Raw genomic sequence first — 13,140 nt, 5'->3', positions numbered from 1 at the left:
CGCAGTGAGATGATGTACATCCAATGGCTATGTTCTTAGGATGTCATCGGGTGTGATCCGCACCCCCCACACTCCCATAGTGACACCACTGAGCCCAGGAGATTACATAGATTATATAGATTATATCTGATGCTGAAAAGGTTACAGAATAAGAAGCATGCAGAGGAAATTTTATAGGGGAGCACTGCCAGTGTAAAGAGTGCTCTTTCCACTTAGTACCCAGTTCACCTCAGTCATTGAGGCTTGTTGCTGACTTGGATATACTGGCAGTCTGGTGTGGACACAGGTCAGATTACACAACTTGGGACTTGTGTTAGAACTTATGAAAACAGATCCATCCAAAGCAAAGTGCATGTTAGCTCAGGCTTTATTATGCAGTCAAAGTACAGTCTCTGTAACTGAAGTTGCTGTACTGATTGCCACTTGAAAGAAAGCAGAGAATTCTTGAGCAGTAAAAGGACAGGTTGAAGAAAATCAGACAATTCCTTTAATTGTCAGTTGCTCCAATGAACTCTTCCTGTTCACTCTGTTATTGAAAAACAATGAATAAAGGGAAATAAAGATTCAGTATGGGGTGAGCTCCCATCACTAGTCCCAGCTTCTACCAACCTAGCACTTCGAAAACATGCAAATGCAAGTACATAAATAGGTACCACTTAGGGGAAGGTAACAGCGTTCGGTGCAGTCATGCTGGCCACATGATCACAGAGTAGTCTCTGAGAATGCTGACTCTTAGGCCCAAGATAGACTGGCACTTTGTGGGGTGGCGGCAGTGTTACTAGGGTTAGGGAGCATGCACCAACCACACGCTCCCTAACCCTAGTACATGTGGGGGCCGCCATTATTACATAGCGCCACCCACACTGCATGCATAATGACATCGCAGCCGCACGGCATCCAAATGGCGTTGCGCAGCTGCGACATCACCACACTGTCCTATGGTGCTTGTGGTGGCGCGGCTGTGCAGCAACGAGGAGCTGCTTCTGTGTGCTCCTTTTTTGCTGTGCAGTGGTACCACACAATTTGGTTGCTGTGGTACGACTGCGCATCAACAAGAGGCGGCTCCAGCCTGCCTTTTGCTGGCGGTGTGTACCGCCACTAAGTAATGGAGATGAGCACTGCCCCTTATGGTTGGACATGACTTGACAACCTTGTAACTGGGGTATATCTTTACCTTTACCTTTATGTAGATTCAGTATGTAAGTGCAATTCTACATATCTGTAATGTTCCATTTAATGACCTTGCCTGTTAAAGATATGGCCTTGCTTATAGTAAGAATGGAATCTTAAGAATCAGACACTGATTTGACATCTACTAATTGACAGATTATAATTTTATCCTGTCAGCAGAAGATAAATTGAGCTATTAATTGATTTGGTTATGAACAAACAAGATTAAATTATTTTACTATTTTTGTACCTTTCCTAATGTATTTTGAAACATCCTCCACTTCTAGACATGAGTGAGCTTTACACTCATGTTCTCATTTTTTCCACTGATAAATCCATTCTGTCCTGGTTCTGCATTGTCTTACAGTTTTTTAGTCTATATACAAATTCATACATATGTTCATGCTCATTTCCCTAAGTATGTTTTCCCCCCAAAATGTATTCATTTTGTATCCATACAGTTTTTCAAATTTATTCATTTTCAAATGTATTCATAGTGTTTTTCAAATTTATTAATTTTGAGGAACAGGTTTTTCAGCTGAATAAAACAAATCTTTAGGACTGTTCTCAAATTTGCATTTTTTTTTTTTTTGGAATGCATTGTTTTCAAATGTATACATTTTTCTGTCTCCTTTATAAATATGTGTACATGCCCCCCCCCCCCAAAAAAAACTGCATTTCAAATGCAAAGAAATTACACGTTTTGACTACAATCTGCTTCATGTTCAGATTTAGGAAGTGCAATTTTGGAAAGCTCAGATTGAAATAGTGCCTAAATGTACTTCTCATCAGTCCTTCTTTCCACTTGTACATTGTGTGGACCTTCTTTGTGACCATAAAAAAGATATAGAACAGAGGTGGGCATCTGTTGGGAATTGAGGAGTACACTCTTACCCCGGGATACGAATGCGCCGCGATACGAAATTTCCGGGTTACGAAAAAAAAAAATAATAAAAAATATTTCCGGGTTACGAAGGTTATTCCGGGTTGCGAATAAAATTTTGGTGCTTTTCGGCGCTATTTTGCACGGAATCGCGGCTTTTCCCCATTAGCGCCTATGGCTTTTTCGGCTTACGAAGCCTTCCGGGTTACGAAAATGGCGGCGGAACGAATTAATTTCGTAACCCGGGGGCCGAGTGTACATTGTTCTACAGTGGACCCTCTGCACTTCTTGGCGGCGGAATAACCAATGCATTATATTTTACTGTGGTGACCAGATACTGACTTTATCACAGTTATGTAGGAATCTACAGAGCACTGGCACTTTCAGAATACTCTTCACCTTGTGGATGGATCTTCCCTAGCCATTTCCTCATGAGCTGTCTTGGCACAGGTACTCCTTTTTGAATGGACAGAGCAATTGTTGAAAGTAGTGCCTTCTCATCTTTGTAATCATTAATTGTAGCATATGGTCTCCAGTCAAGCAAATAAAGAGAGACATATAGCCTTGGCTGCATAGGCATAAATCCTCATTCCCACCTCAGCACTGGTGCTATTTGACTGCACAATGCACAGCAACTTCCAGTGAAATACCATGGGTCTACCCCTTTAAGCTGACTTTGTACCAGAGTTGGCAAAGTCAGAGGAAACCTTGTGTTTTCCCAAAACCTCGGGGTTAGCACAGAGTTTTATGGTGTGTGAACAACTGGACTGGGCCTGAATCGGGCTGGCCTACTGTTTACCAGCCAGGCACCGTGCCATCCCCCTTTCTCGTGCTTAGCAGTGCCTGTCTCTGGAGCCACTACCATCACTTCCATTTATGCAAGAGATCTGTGGGTAGCCGCTGCTTCTCAAAAGGGTGGGCTCACCCATGCAACCAATAAGGAGAGAGGGCAGAGGGCCCCTCAATCACATGGCTGGTGTCCAGAGGTGCTCACTATGTGACCAGAGGATCACTCTATCTTCTTTTCTCATTGGTCACGTGGGCAAACCCACCTGCAGAAGAAGTGGTGGTGCACCAAGCAGCTTGTTCACAGAGCTCCTGTGGGTATGGAACCAAATCTGGCTCTGGGGACAAGCTGGCCATGCCAATGCAGTGTTGGGCCATCTGGCTTGTGAGAACAATGCTGTACTGCTGCACTGGGTACAACCTAGTGTATGTAGTCACTATTATGGCCAATCTGGGATCAGTTTCAAAGCACAATGCTCCTGACTGGTCCTGGACTTATGGCCAGTGTAGACAAGGCTATTATCTAAATAAAATTATGCCAAGCTATAGACCTTCCCTTTCTCTCTGGTTTCAATGTGAAGTGACAGACAGCATATGCTTTGGATGAATTAGATTTTGCAAGCTCTTATTTTCAGTTCTGTGCAGTAAAAGCCAAAGGCTTCTGTTTCTGAGGTTTTAATACACTCACCAGATTGCCTACTCATTGATTTCAGCCAGCCATCCTTCGATCTGCTTCACAAAATCTGGATCCACCTCATAGTTAAATCTCTCTGCCTTTAAAAAAGGTATCACTAGATAAGGCAATGTTTTACAACATAGCTTGCTTAAAGCTTGAATATAATACACTTTACCGACATTATTTCTTACTTTTTGAATAGTGTGGCCTCATGACATTGTTTTTTAAATCATTTCGGGTTTTTGAGTACTGAATAACATTTCTTTGGTCAAAGCATTATCTGGAGGAGGTTATAGCAGAGTGGAACTGTATACCTCTCCTCTTATAGATCCCAACAGCCCTATCCAGTTTAGCCAGATATATGAAATGTTGAGAATGTGAGGGGATATATAGTTCCCATCTCAATTTGAAAGTGACACATTACCAACATGTTACAACATAATACAGTATTCTTTAACAGGAAAAATGAGAAAAAACTTTTTTTCTTCCAATTTAACTCTAATGCATTCACCTTTAAAATAAATTTCCAAGTTTAGGCTGCATCTGCACTGCAGAATTAATGCTATTTGACACTGTTTTAGTTGCTATGACTCAATGCTATGGAAATTTGTCTTGGAATTTAGTATATTTGGAAATATATATATTAAGCATAGCAGCAGTGTGTCCAGATGTAGAATGGGCCCTTGGTATCCGCTAGAGTTTGGTTTCAGAAACCCTCATGGATACCAAAATCCATGGATGCTTAAGTCCCATTAAATATAATGGCATAATACAATCGTGGTCTTTTATAAAAAATGGCAAAATCAAATTTTCCATTTTGGAATTTGTATATTTTTAAAAATATATTCAAGCTGTGGGTGCTTGAATCCAAGGATTAAAAATCTGGGGACATGGAGGGTTGACTGTGTATTCGAGCTTCTGATAAAAACAGGATACTCTGATAAGTTTTTTTGTGGGTTTTTCGGGCTGTGTGGCCTTGTTCCAGAAAAGTTTCTCCCTGACATTTTGCCAGCATCTGTGGCTGGCATCTTCAGAGAATGCTTTGCCTGGAAAGGAGTTGAGTATATATATATATCGTGTGAAACATCAGGAAGAAATTTTTCTGGAACATGGCCATGTAGCCCGAAAAACCCACAAAAAACTATGGATACCGGCCATGAAAGCCTTCAACTTCACATACTCTGATAAGATTTTAAAAAAAATCTTTAATGTTACAAAGAATTCATCTAATATCCAGGAAAAATAGACAACCAATAGAAAAATCTATACTTTGGTACACGAGTCCTTAAAACTGATACCCATGAGTGAAGATAAGAGCAGGAAGGCATCTTTGTGGCAAAGCCTCATCCTCTCATGGTCAGAAGAGGAATAAGAAGAGAACAATGTTCTCTCCCTAAGAAAATGGCAGTAACCTTGTCACTTTTCTTGTCCTGTATGATTTTTAACATCTGTGCTTCATGAAGAACCAGTACAGTTTTGAAAGCTTGCATGATGTATATTGTGCATTTTAGTTTGTCCAAAAAGGTATCACTCTTTTGTGGAATTTAGATTTTGTTGTAATCTATTAGACTGTCATGGACTCATGGTTGGAATTTTGTCTGTTACCATGAAGGTTTGTTTAGCTAAATTTTAGGAAGTCCACTGGCCCTGGGAAGTCGCAAACCTGGATTTATCATTAAGGGTGAATAAGGCATAAGGAAAAAAGGCAACGTGCAGTAGACCTACCTGCCCTGATATAGCAATGTTGTATCTCATCAGTGTGACAAAGTGCTCACAGTTAGCTCTCAATATATCATACTTCAGGACCTTGCCCACCATATGCTCGGCTCTTTTCACCACACGATCGGGAGGCAATGGAGAATGGTCTTTATCATATTTGTTGTACACAGCAAAGGACAATGCCAGTACATCCATCATTTGCGTTTTTGTGGACTTCATACTCCAGTGGAAAAAGGTTAACAGCTGAAAATCGAAGATGTGAGATGTTTGGCTTATGAAAGGATGCCATATAACTTGATCCTCTGAAACATACATTTTGTCAGCTCTGATACTTGCACATCCACATGCTCAAATACAAATGTAGTCCTAGCCTGCCTTTTCGGTGGGCAATTTTCACAGATGGGAATTTATTTTATTTGACTGCCTGAGCCCACCTGGGACTACAACATACCTCTTCCAATGAACTACCAAATGAGCCACTGAAGCGTCCCCCAGAACCAGCACTTTCTATGAAAGAAACTGCATAAACAGAGTGTCTGTCTTTTTTTCAGAATGAGTCCTATCTCTAAGAGTGACATGCACCTGGAAAAGAAGGAATATGCTCCCTGTGCTTAATGTTTATACAGAATGTTCAAACTGATGCAGCCACATATCACTTGCAGCAGTTGGCGAATAATTACAATATAGTAATTCTGCATATAAAAACAAAAACAGAGACATTGACGCTTTACCGACAGGCCCTTTGCAGCATGTCCACGGCGTGCTAGGGTTGCCTCGGGGCGGCGCGTGCACACACACCGCAACCCTAGCATGTCATGCATGTGCCGCAGTTGTGCAGCACCATACATACAGCACGCATATCTGTCACATTGCAGCTGCACAGCTTCCAGACGGAGCTGCGCAGCTGCGATGTTACAGCGCCGTCTTTGGGGCTTTGTGGCGCCGCAAGAAGGAGCCTTTTTTTGAGCCCCTTCTTTGCTGCGCAGCTGCACCGTGCAATTTGTATGCTGCGGCGCAACTGTGCAGCAAAGAGAGGCACTGAGGAGGCGCTTCTTTTGGGCGGTCTGTAACCCACCTATGTTTCTAGCTTTTACTCCATTTAAGATTTGTCAAAGCCAAATTTGTTTTAAATCAATACCAAACTGAAGCTACGGAGTTTAATCTATTTGATTCCTTCTTTTCAGGTCTCATGCTATTATGTTCACATTATGGTGTATGTTTTATGTGTACTCTCTCTCTCTTTCTCTTCTTTCTCCTCATATTACCTGGCAATGCAAAATGAACCACATCTCCATCTCCCACATAGATGCCCCAATGTTGGAAAAGAGGCATCTGAAACTGGATCATATCCCCAGGCTTTGGACTATCTTTATTCTGAAAAGCATGAGTGACATCCTCTATTATATCTTCTATCCCATCCTGTATCCAAAAGTGAAACAAAAAGTAATGGTTAACACAGAGAAAAAAATGTCAGAACTGTTGTATTTGCCATACTTTGGAGGGCTGTGCTATTAAGCAAACCACAGACAGGGCTGGTACTTTACAGTGGTACCCCGGGATACGAAAGCACCGCCTTACGAAATTCCCGGGATACGAAAAAATCCCAAAGAAAAAAACTGTTCCGGGTTACGTTTTTTTTTTTCGGCTTACGAAAAAAAATTTTGGTGCTTTTCGGCGCGATTTCACACGAAATCGCGGCTTTCGCTATTAGCGCCTATGGGCTATTCGGCTAGCGAAAGTTTCTGGGTTACGAAAGCGGCAGCGGAACGAATTAATTTCGTAACCCGGGGTACCACTGTACTTAGTATCTGGGTGAAATTAATTTGTGTCTTTCTGCTAATTCCTGTCACAGGCAAGAATCTTGGAAAATGTTGTCTCCCTCCATTTCATAAGATTACACCCAGCATACATCACGTAGTTTCTTCTTAATTGTTGCATTCAAATTTTGAAGTACAGACACTCATTATGACAGTTCTCATATTGTTCACTCAGAGGGTATCCAACAAGCCAGGCAGCCATATTGATCATATCAACAAACAAGTTCTTGCTGTTTGTAGTTCTACTAGGATGAAGTCTTTTGTAAAACTTCAAAACCAAGGCACTCCAAAGTACTTTGCAGTACTATAAATGGAGCTCACAAAAACACACTGATGCTTGGAAAAATCATTTCCCACCTCCTAGTACTGGGGAAATTGCAATTAACTCAGGAGGAACTGAGGACAGTGGTGCTGTCACCCTACTAATCTAAAAGGTTTGGTGTTACAGCCTTAGAAACACAGGCTCCTCTACACCAGTGCTCCTCAGTCTGAATTAAGAAAATTATCATATTGTGTTCAAGACGTCTAGGTGACTGTTCTTCTGACTCTGGAGCCAGGATTTAAGAAGCTCCATCAGATGTGCTCAAGGGCTTCAGAACATTCAGTGGCATTTTGGAAAGCACATCTTGGATCACAAACCTTGTTAATTCCATACAGTTTCGAAAGTGACTTATGTGGCATGTGAGGCTGTTTGAGTTGAAGACTCAACACAAGTTGAAGACTCGGGGAGGAACATTTGGTCCTCCTGATGTTTTAGCCCTCAGCACTTATCAATACCAGCCTGGCACAGCTTGCTGTGGTTGAACCATTCCCAAGGAGAACGTCCTAAGAATGACTTTCTATCTGCCTCCTCTTCTGATACAGTTTATCTGTGAGATTCTGATCCTTTCTAAGAGACCTATATTGTTGGTTGCCCTGACAGCTGATCAGAAGAAATTAAACAGCTGTCACTAATCTTACTTACCACCAACTTCTCAATTAAGTCCATCTCTGGGTTTTTCCTTTGCGTACTTCCAAACTTCTAAGGTTTTGCTGCACGGTGAACTTTCATTTATTATATTCCTTTATGTTCTGTGAAACTAAAAGAAAAAAATCTGTAAGTCTTTAACAATATAATTTAAAGTATGGATAAGAAATTCTGCTGTTTTTGCTACCTCAAGTCCTTCCTGTCCTATACTGTATATGAAATGTGTGAATTTGGGTAAATACTTCAAAAATTAAATTCTCCCTCATTTGCCATAGCCATATTCAACAAATAAAACTATTCCTAATATGGAGAAGGCCATGTCATACCTGCTTGCCATATACATTTTAAGGCTGAGGAGTCTTTCAAAAAAAAAAAGGAGGTGGTATACCTAATTTATTACTCGTGTGCCTGAATATTATTGTTTTTGTTAACTGCCCTCAAGTCAATCTCAACTCAGGGCAACCTTGTGGATGAGACCTCTTCTAGACCCTGTGTCCTCAACATCTCTGCTCAGGCTTTGCAGGTCCAGCTCTGTGTCCTCCCTGATTGAATCTAACCATCTGGCTTGCGGCCTTCCTCTCTTTCTACTGCCTTCTACGTTTTCGAGCAATATTGCGTTTTCTAATGATTTATTGTTCTTCATGATATGGCTAAAGTAGAACACCCTCAATTTAGTCATCCTGGCTTCCAAGGATAGTTCAGGCTTGATCTGTTCAAGGGCCTGTTTGTTTATCTTCTTGGCCATCTAATGAGTTGTTTGTTTTTTTAATTTCTCTTTAAATTCTTGGATCTTGTAGAAGAGGTCTCTTTTTTGCTTTTTTGTTGTCAGCTATTTCTCTGCATTGATTTTTGTATTGATTCTTTTTATCCTTACACACTAATCGTTGGACAGTAGCATTTAACATTCTGATGTGTTTTGGTCTCCTTTTCCATTTCCTTTTCATCTTTCTTTAACTGCTTGAAGCATTTCATCTATCATTCATTGTTTTTCTCTTTTTTTTCTAACATCTTTTTGTATTCCTCTTTGACTATGTCCCTGATTTCTGTCCTGTCGTTTTTCTGACACCCAGTCAACTAGACGTAGTAGTAGAGAAATCTTGTAACAACTTTAAGACTAACTGAAATAAAGAAGTTGGCAGCATAAGCTTTCGTAGAGTTCAGTCTACTTCCTCAGGTTCATGTACTGTGAATCTATTTCTCACACTATCTTTGAATTCTGTTGGGATGTCCTTTAGATCATATTTTGGCATGATGATTGTTTTAGTGTGGTTCATCAGGTTTATTCTAATTTTGGAAATTAGACTTTCATGGTCTCTGCTGCAAACTACACCTGGTCTCATTTTTGCCACAAGAATGGAGCTTCTCCATCTTCTGTTCTGTGTCTGGTTTTTGAGTTGCCCGTCCAGTGATGTCAATGGGTACAATCTCTTCTCTGATTGTATGAAGAAAATATTTGTGATGAATAGCTTGTTGACCTATCAGCTGCTCTCCTGCTTTGTTTCTTCAACTGAGCCCAAACCTCCCTACTGTCTTTGATCGCCTTTGATTCTGCTCTGCTTCCTACTTTTGCATTCCAATTGACATGTTTTAGTATGTTGTCAATTTCTTCCTGGAATTCATCAAAGAAATTCTCAGCTTCTTCTACCTCTGCCTCTGTGGTTGGTGCATATACATGTATTATGATGTTTATTGGTTTCCCCTGAAACCCTATTGACATGATTCAGTCTGATTTTATGCTATATCCTTTGACTGATTTTGCTATGTCCTTCCTCACAATTATTCTTTAAGCAGAGGCTGGATGGCCATCTGTCAGGTATGCTTTGATTGAGATTTCCTGCATGGCAGGGGGTTGGACTAGATGGCCCTTGTGGTCTCTTCCGACTCTATGATTCTATGAATCTATTGATGCTCCATTTTTTCTCTTGTTTTCATTTTCTGAGTAGAACACTGTGTTCTAATTCAAAATGGCCCATACCTGGCCATTTTAGCTCACTCTCTCCTAGTATTGCTGTCTATTTGATCCATTTCCCTTTTTATTATGTCTAGTTTCCATTGACTTCTAACATTTCTTTAACATGTGTGGCACAGCTCCAAAACATCTTTCCTTTTTTAAAATGTATGTGCTATGTGGCTTCCTATTTTATTGGTTCTGTTGTGCCCTTGTCTACATCTCTATTTGTGCTTGCCCTCTGTTCTGCCCTTTTAACTCTCTATTTGTGTTCTGTCTTGGGTCATCTCATCCTGGAGTTTTCTTGCTGAGAGATTATTGCAAGATCCATGCCTGAATATACAGAAATTTAAATTCAGACATTTAGAAGTTAAGCATGCAAGTCCCTATATCTAGATATATTGCAGTTCTCAAGTTCTTATCATCTACTGTATGAAACATCTGTGAATTTTGGTAAACAAACTTCTCAGCTCAAACAGTGCAAAAACTGGTCTAGTTTAACATCCTGTTTCCAACAGTGGACAGCCTGATATTGTGTGCCGCTTACAAATGAGTTGGAAAAGGAACAGCCCATTTTCAGTTTTTGCCTTCTGGCTGCCAATTTTCATAGATACACTACCTCAGAACATGAATGTTCCACTACGCTTACATGGCTAACAGCTACTGATAGCTTTGTCCTTTCTGTTGAATTTCTCCAGTCCTCCTTTAAAGTCATTTGCCGCATTGACTATCCCTGCATTTTATGGTGGAAAGTTCTAAAATTTTATGATGGATTATGTGGAAATACTTCCTTTTACTGGCCCCAAATCTCAGTGGACTAGTGATTTACTTTAAAGCAGGACTACATTTCCAAAGATGTAAGTGAGTATTGCCAGTTGGCTCCAAAGATGAATTGTGGCTCACTGTCTGTCTGATTTCTTTCTTTCTAGTGTTAGGACCCTGTCTAGCTCTCCTTGCTGAATTTGGCTTGGATCACGACCTCTGCCTATCTTTATTTACATACCTGCTTCTGGTCCTCCCAAATTTCTGTTGCTTTAGATCTCAGATTGTCCCTGATTCTGACTGTATACCCAAGCGATTCCTGTATTTCTGCTATAGAACTTGATCTGTTGTTTGGAGAACCATGCCTCTCGTTTCTGGCCATCAGTGCCCAGGGTCCTGCAGTCTTCTGTAGCCTGACACTGTTACCTTTAGGCAAAAAAGGCCATCAACACTCTACTGCTTAGATGTATCATTTGCCTGGGTTGCCTTCTAAAGTGCACTGTGTCTGCCTTTGAATAATATTGCCGTTAATTATATTTGGTTGTTGATTTTGAATTGAGTAGAGACACATTGTGTGAGGTGATGAGCAGATACAATATATTTAAATGGTTACAGGCCACTGAGGAAGACTGAAGTCAAAACACGTCTGGCCTTGGAGTTTTTAATATCATTTTAGGATTTTATTTTTGCATTTGCACTACTTTTAATGGGGTATTGTTACCCTTTGAGAAACTTTATTGAATTTTCTGTTCCAGGGTCCAATAACTCTGGCCTTGAGTTTGGTTATTTTATATATTTTTTGCAATTGCTCATTTTCAGTGGGGTATTCATAATCTTTTTGAAATTATACTGGACTCTCTACTCCAGTGTTTATTTTATCCCTTATTTCTGTACAGAGGTATATTTTGGTAATTGGAAGTGGGTTATATTTTACACACATTGGCCCCATACAGACAGGCTGAAATAAAGCTGCTTCGGGCCACTTTGGAGGTATGCTATTTAAATGATTCATACGTCCTAAAAGTCCAGAACCTGCATCAAATCTGCGCTCGAGTCTTTAGGACTGGAGTGTGGCTTTGGCATGGCTTCTGGACTCTTAGGCCGCATGCATCATTTAAACACCATACTTCCAAAGTGGCCTGAAGCAGCTTTATTTTGGCCTGTCTGTATGGGGCCATTATTTTCTTTGATAGAACCCTTCAGTTTGGTTTTTTCTCAATTTGCTTGATTCATGACCACTCACTCGTCTCCAGTAATTTCAGTGAGGATACTGACACAGGCACAATGTCCACAGTCCTTTCACCACACTCACCAGGCAGGATGTGAACAAGATGTCAATATTGCAGTGTTTTTCATTATATTATCTATCATTCATTCTCAAGAGAAAGCTTCCTTTGACACAACACCTATCCAAGCTGGTATCTCAGTTCCAACGCCAGGGCTCTTGTCAACCTCATGATGACTATTATACCGGATAAGTGTCTGTGTCGATCGGTGGATTCGATATGGCAGTGTGACCAGTTCTCCCCTTTCAGTTCTTAAAAACAGTCATACACAGTGGTAGAAAATAAAACCAGTAAAGATTTATTATGTAATAAAGAATGCCAATTCAACTCAATTCGAACATAATAAATCTTTACTGGTTTTATTGTTTACCACTGTGTATGTCTGTTTTTATTTAAGAATTGAAAGGGGAGAACTGGTCATGCTTTCCTATATTGAACCCACTGATCAACACATCCACTTACCCAGTACAGAATTCATAGTGAGGCTGAGAAGCAGATCTGGGGAAGGATCCTAGGATAAATATAAAAGCTATGACAGAGAGGAAAAATCAAAATGCACACAAACAATGAAATAGCAGTGAATAAACATAATGTGAATAAACATAATGAAATGTGAATAAACATAATATACAACTACATAATATACCTCTATACATGTTTTTCTAGTTGTTAGCAGAAAGGAATAGAAAAAAAGACAAGAGGTAGCTCTGTCTCTTGTAAACTGGCAACTAATACAGCATCTATGATAAGACAAGAAAATACAAAGGCAGAAAGGAAAGGACTCCATGAAAGAATATTACCGTTTCTGATATATATTCTTTTCTTCTCGATCCTTTCCAAAGTCCTACTGTTAGTAAATGTTCTTGCCTTAGCCAGGAACAGTGAAGTCCAACACAGTTTGCTTATATCTGCATGCAAAAAACATCTGTTTATGCAGATTGTGTGACGGATGTTTATTCGTAGAAGCTGGGGCCATGGACCCCCTGCTTTCCTGGAAATGACTGGTTTTTAGGAATAAAGTTGGTTGATACTTTCATTTTCATTCTGAAAGTGAAATAAAACCTGTTGTTCAACAGGTTGGTTGATACTTTCATTTTCATTCTGAAAGTGAAACAAAACCTGTTGT

The 13,140-nt window shown here is 40.2% G+C and overlaps 1 pseudogene across 1 annotated transcript; it reads right to left on the bottom strand.

The window, feature by feature from the left end:
- Window positions 1-349: 349 nt before the first annotated feature.
- LOC149312445 (phospholipase A and acyltransferase 1-like) lies at window positions 350-12,923 on the bottom strand (annotated as a pseudogene). Its single transcript, XR_016281257.1, has 6 exons — window positions 12,815-12,923; window positions 8,016-8,130; window positions 6,500-6,653; window positions 5,241-5,477; window positions 3,528-3,613; window positions 350-526 (listed from the first exon to the last, which is right to left on the bottom strand). The product of XR_016281257.1 is annotated as a phospholipase A and acyltransferase 1-like (transcript).
- Between the last annotated feature and the right edge of the window lie 217 nt (window positions 12,924-13,140).

This window comes from Sceloporus occidentalis, unplaced genomic scaffold, assembly GCF_023333645.1.
Source record: "Sceloporus occidentalis isolate IW3139 unplaced genomic scaffold, rSceOcc1.0.p SCAF_5, whole genome shotgun sequence".
Classification (NCBI taxonomy): Eukaryota; Metazoa; Chordata; class Lepidosauria; order Squamata; family Phrynosomatidae; genus Sceloporus; species Sceloporus occidentalis.
Note: the sequence above shows the minus strand (reverse complement) of the source record. Positions and strands in the feature narration are given on the sequence as shown.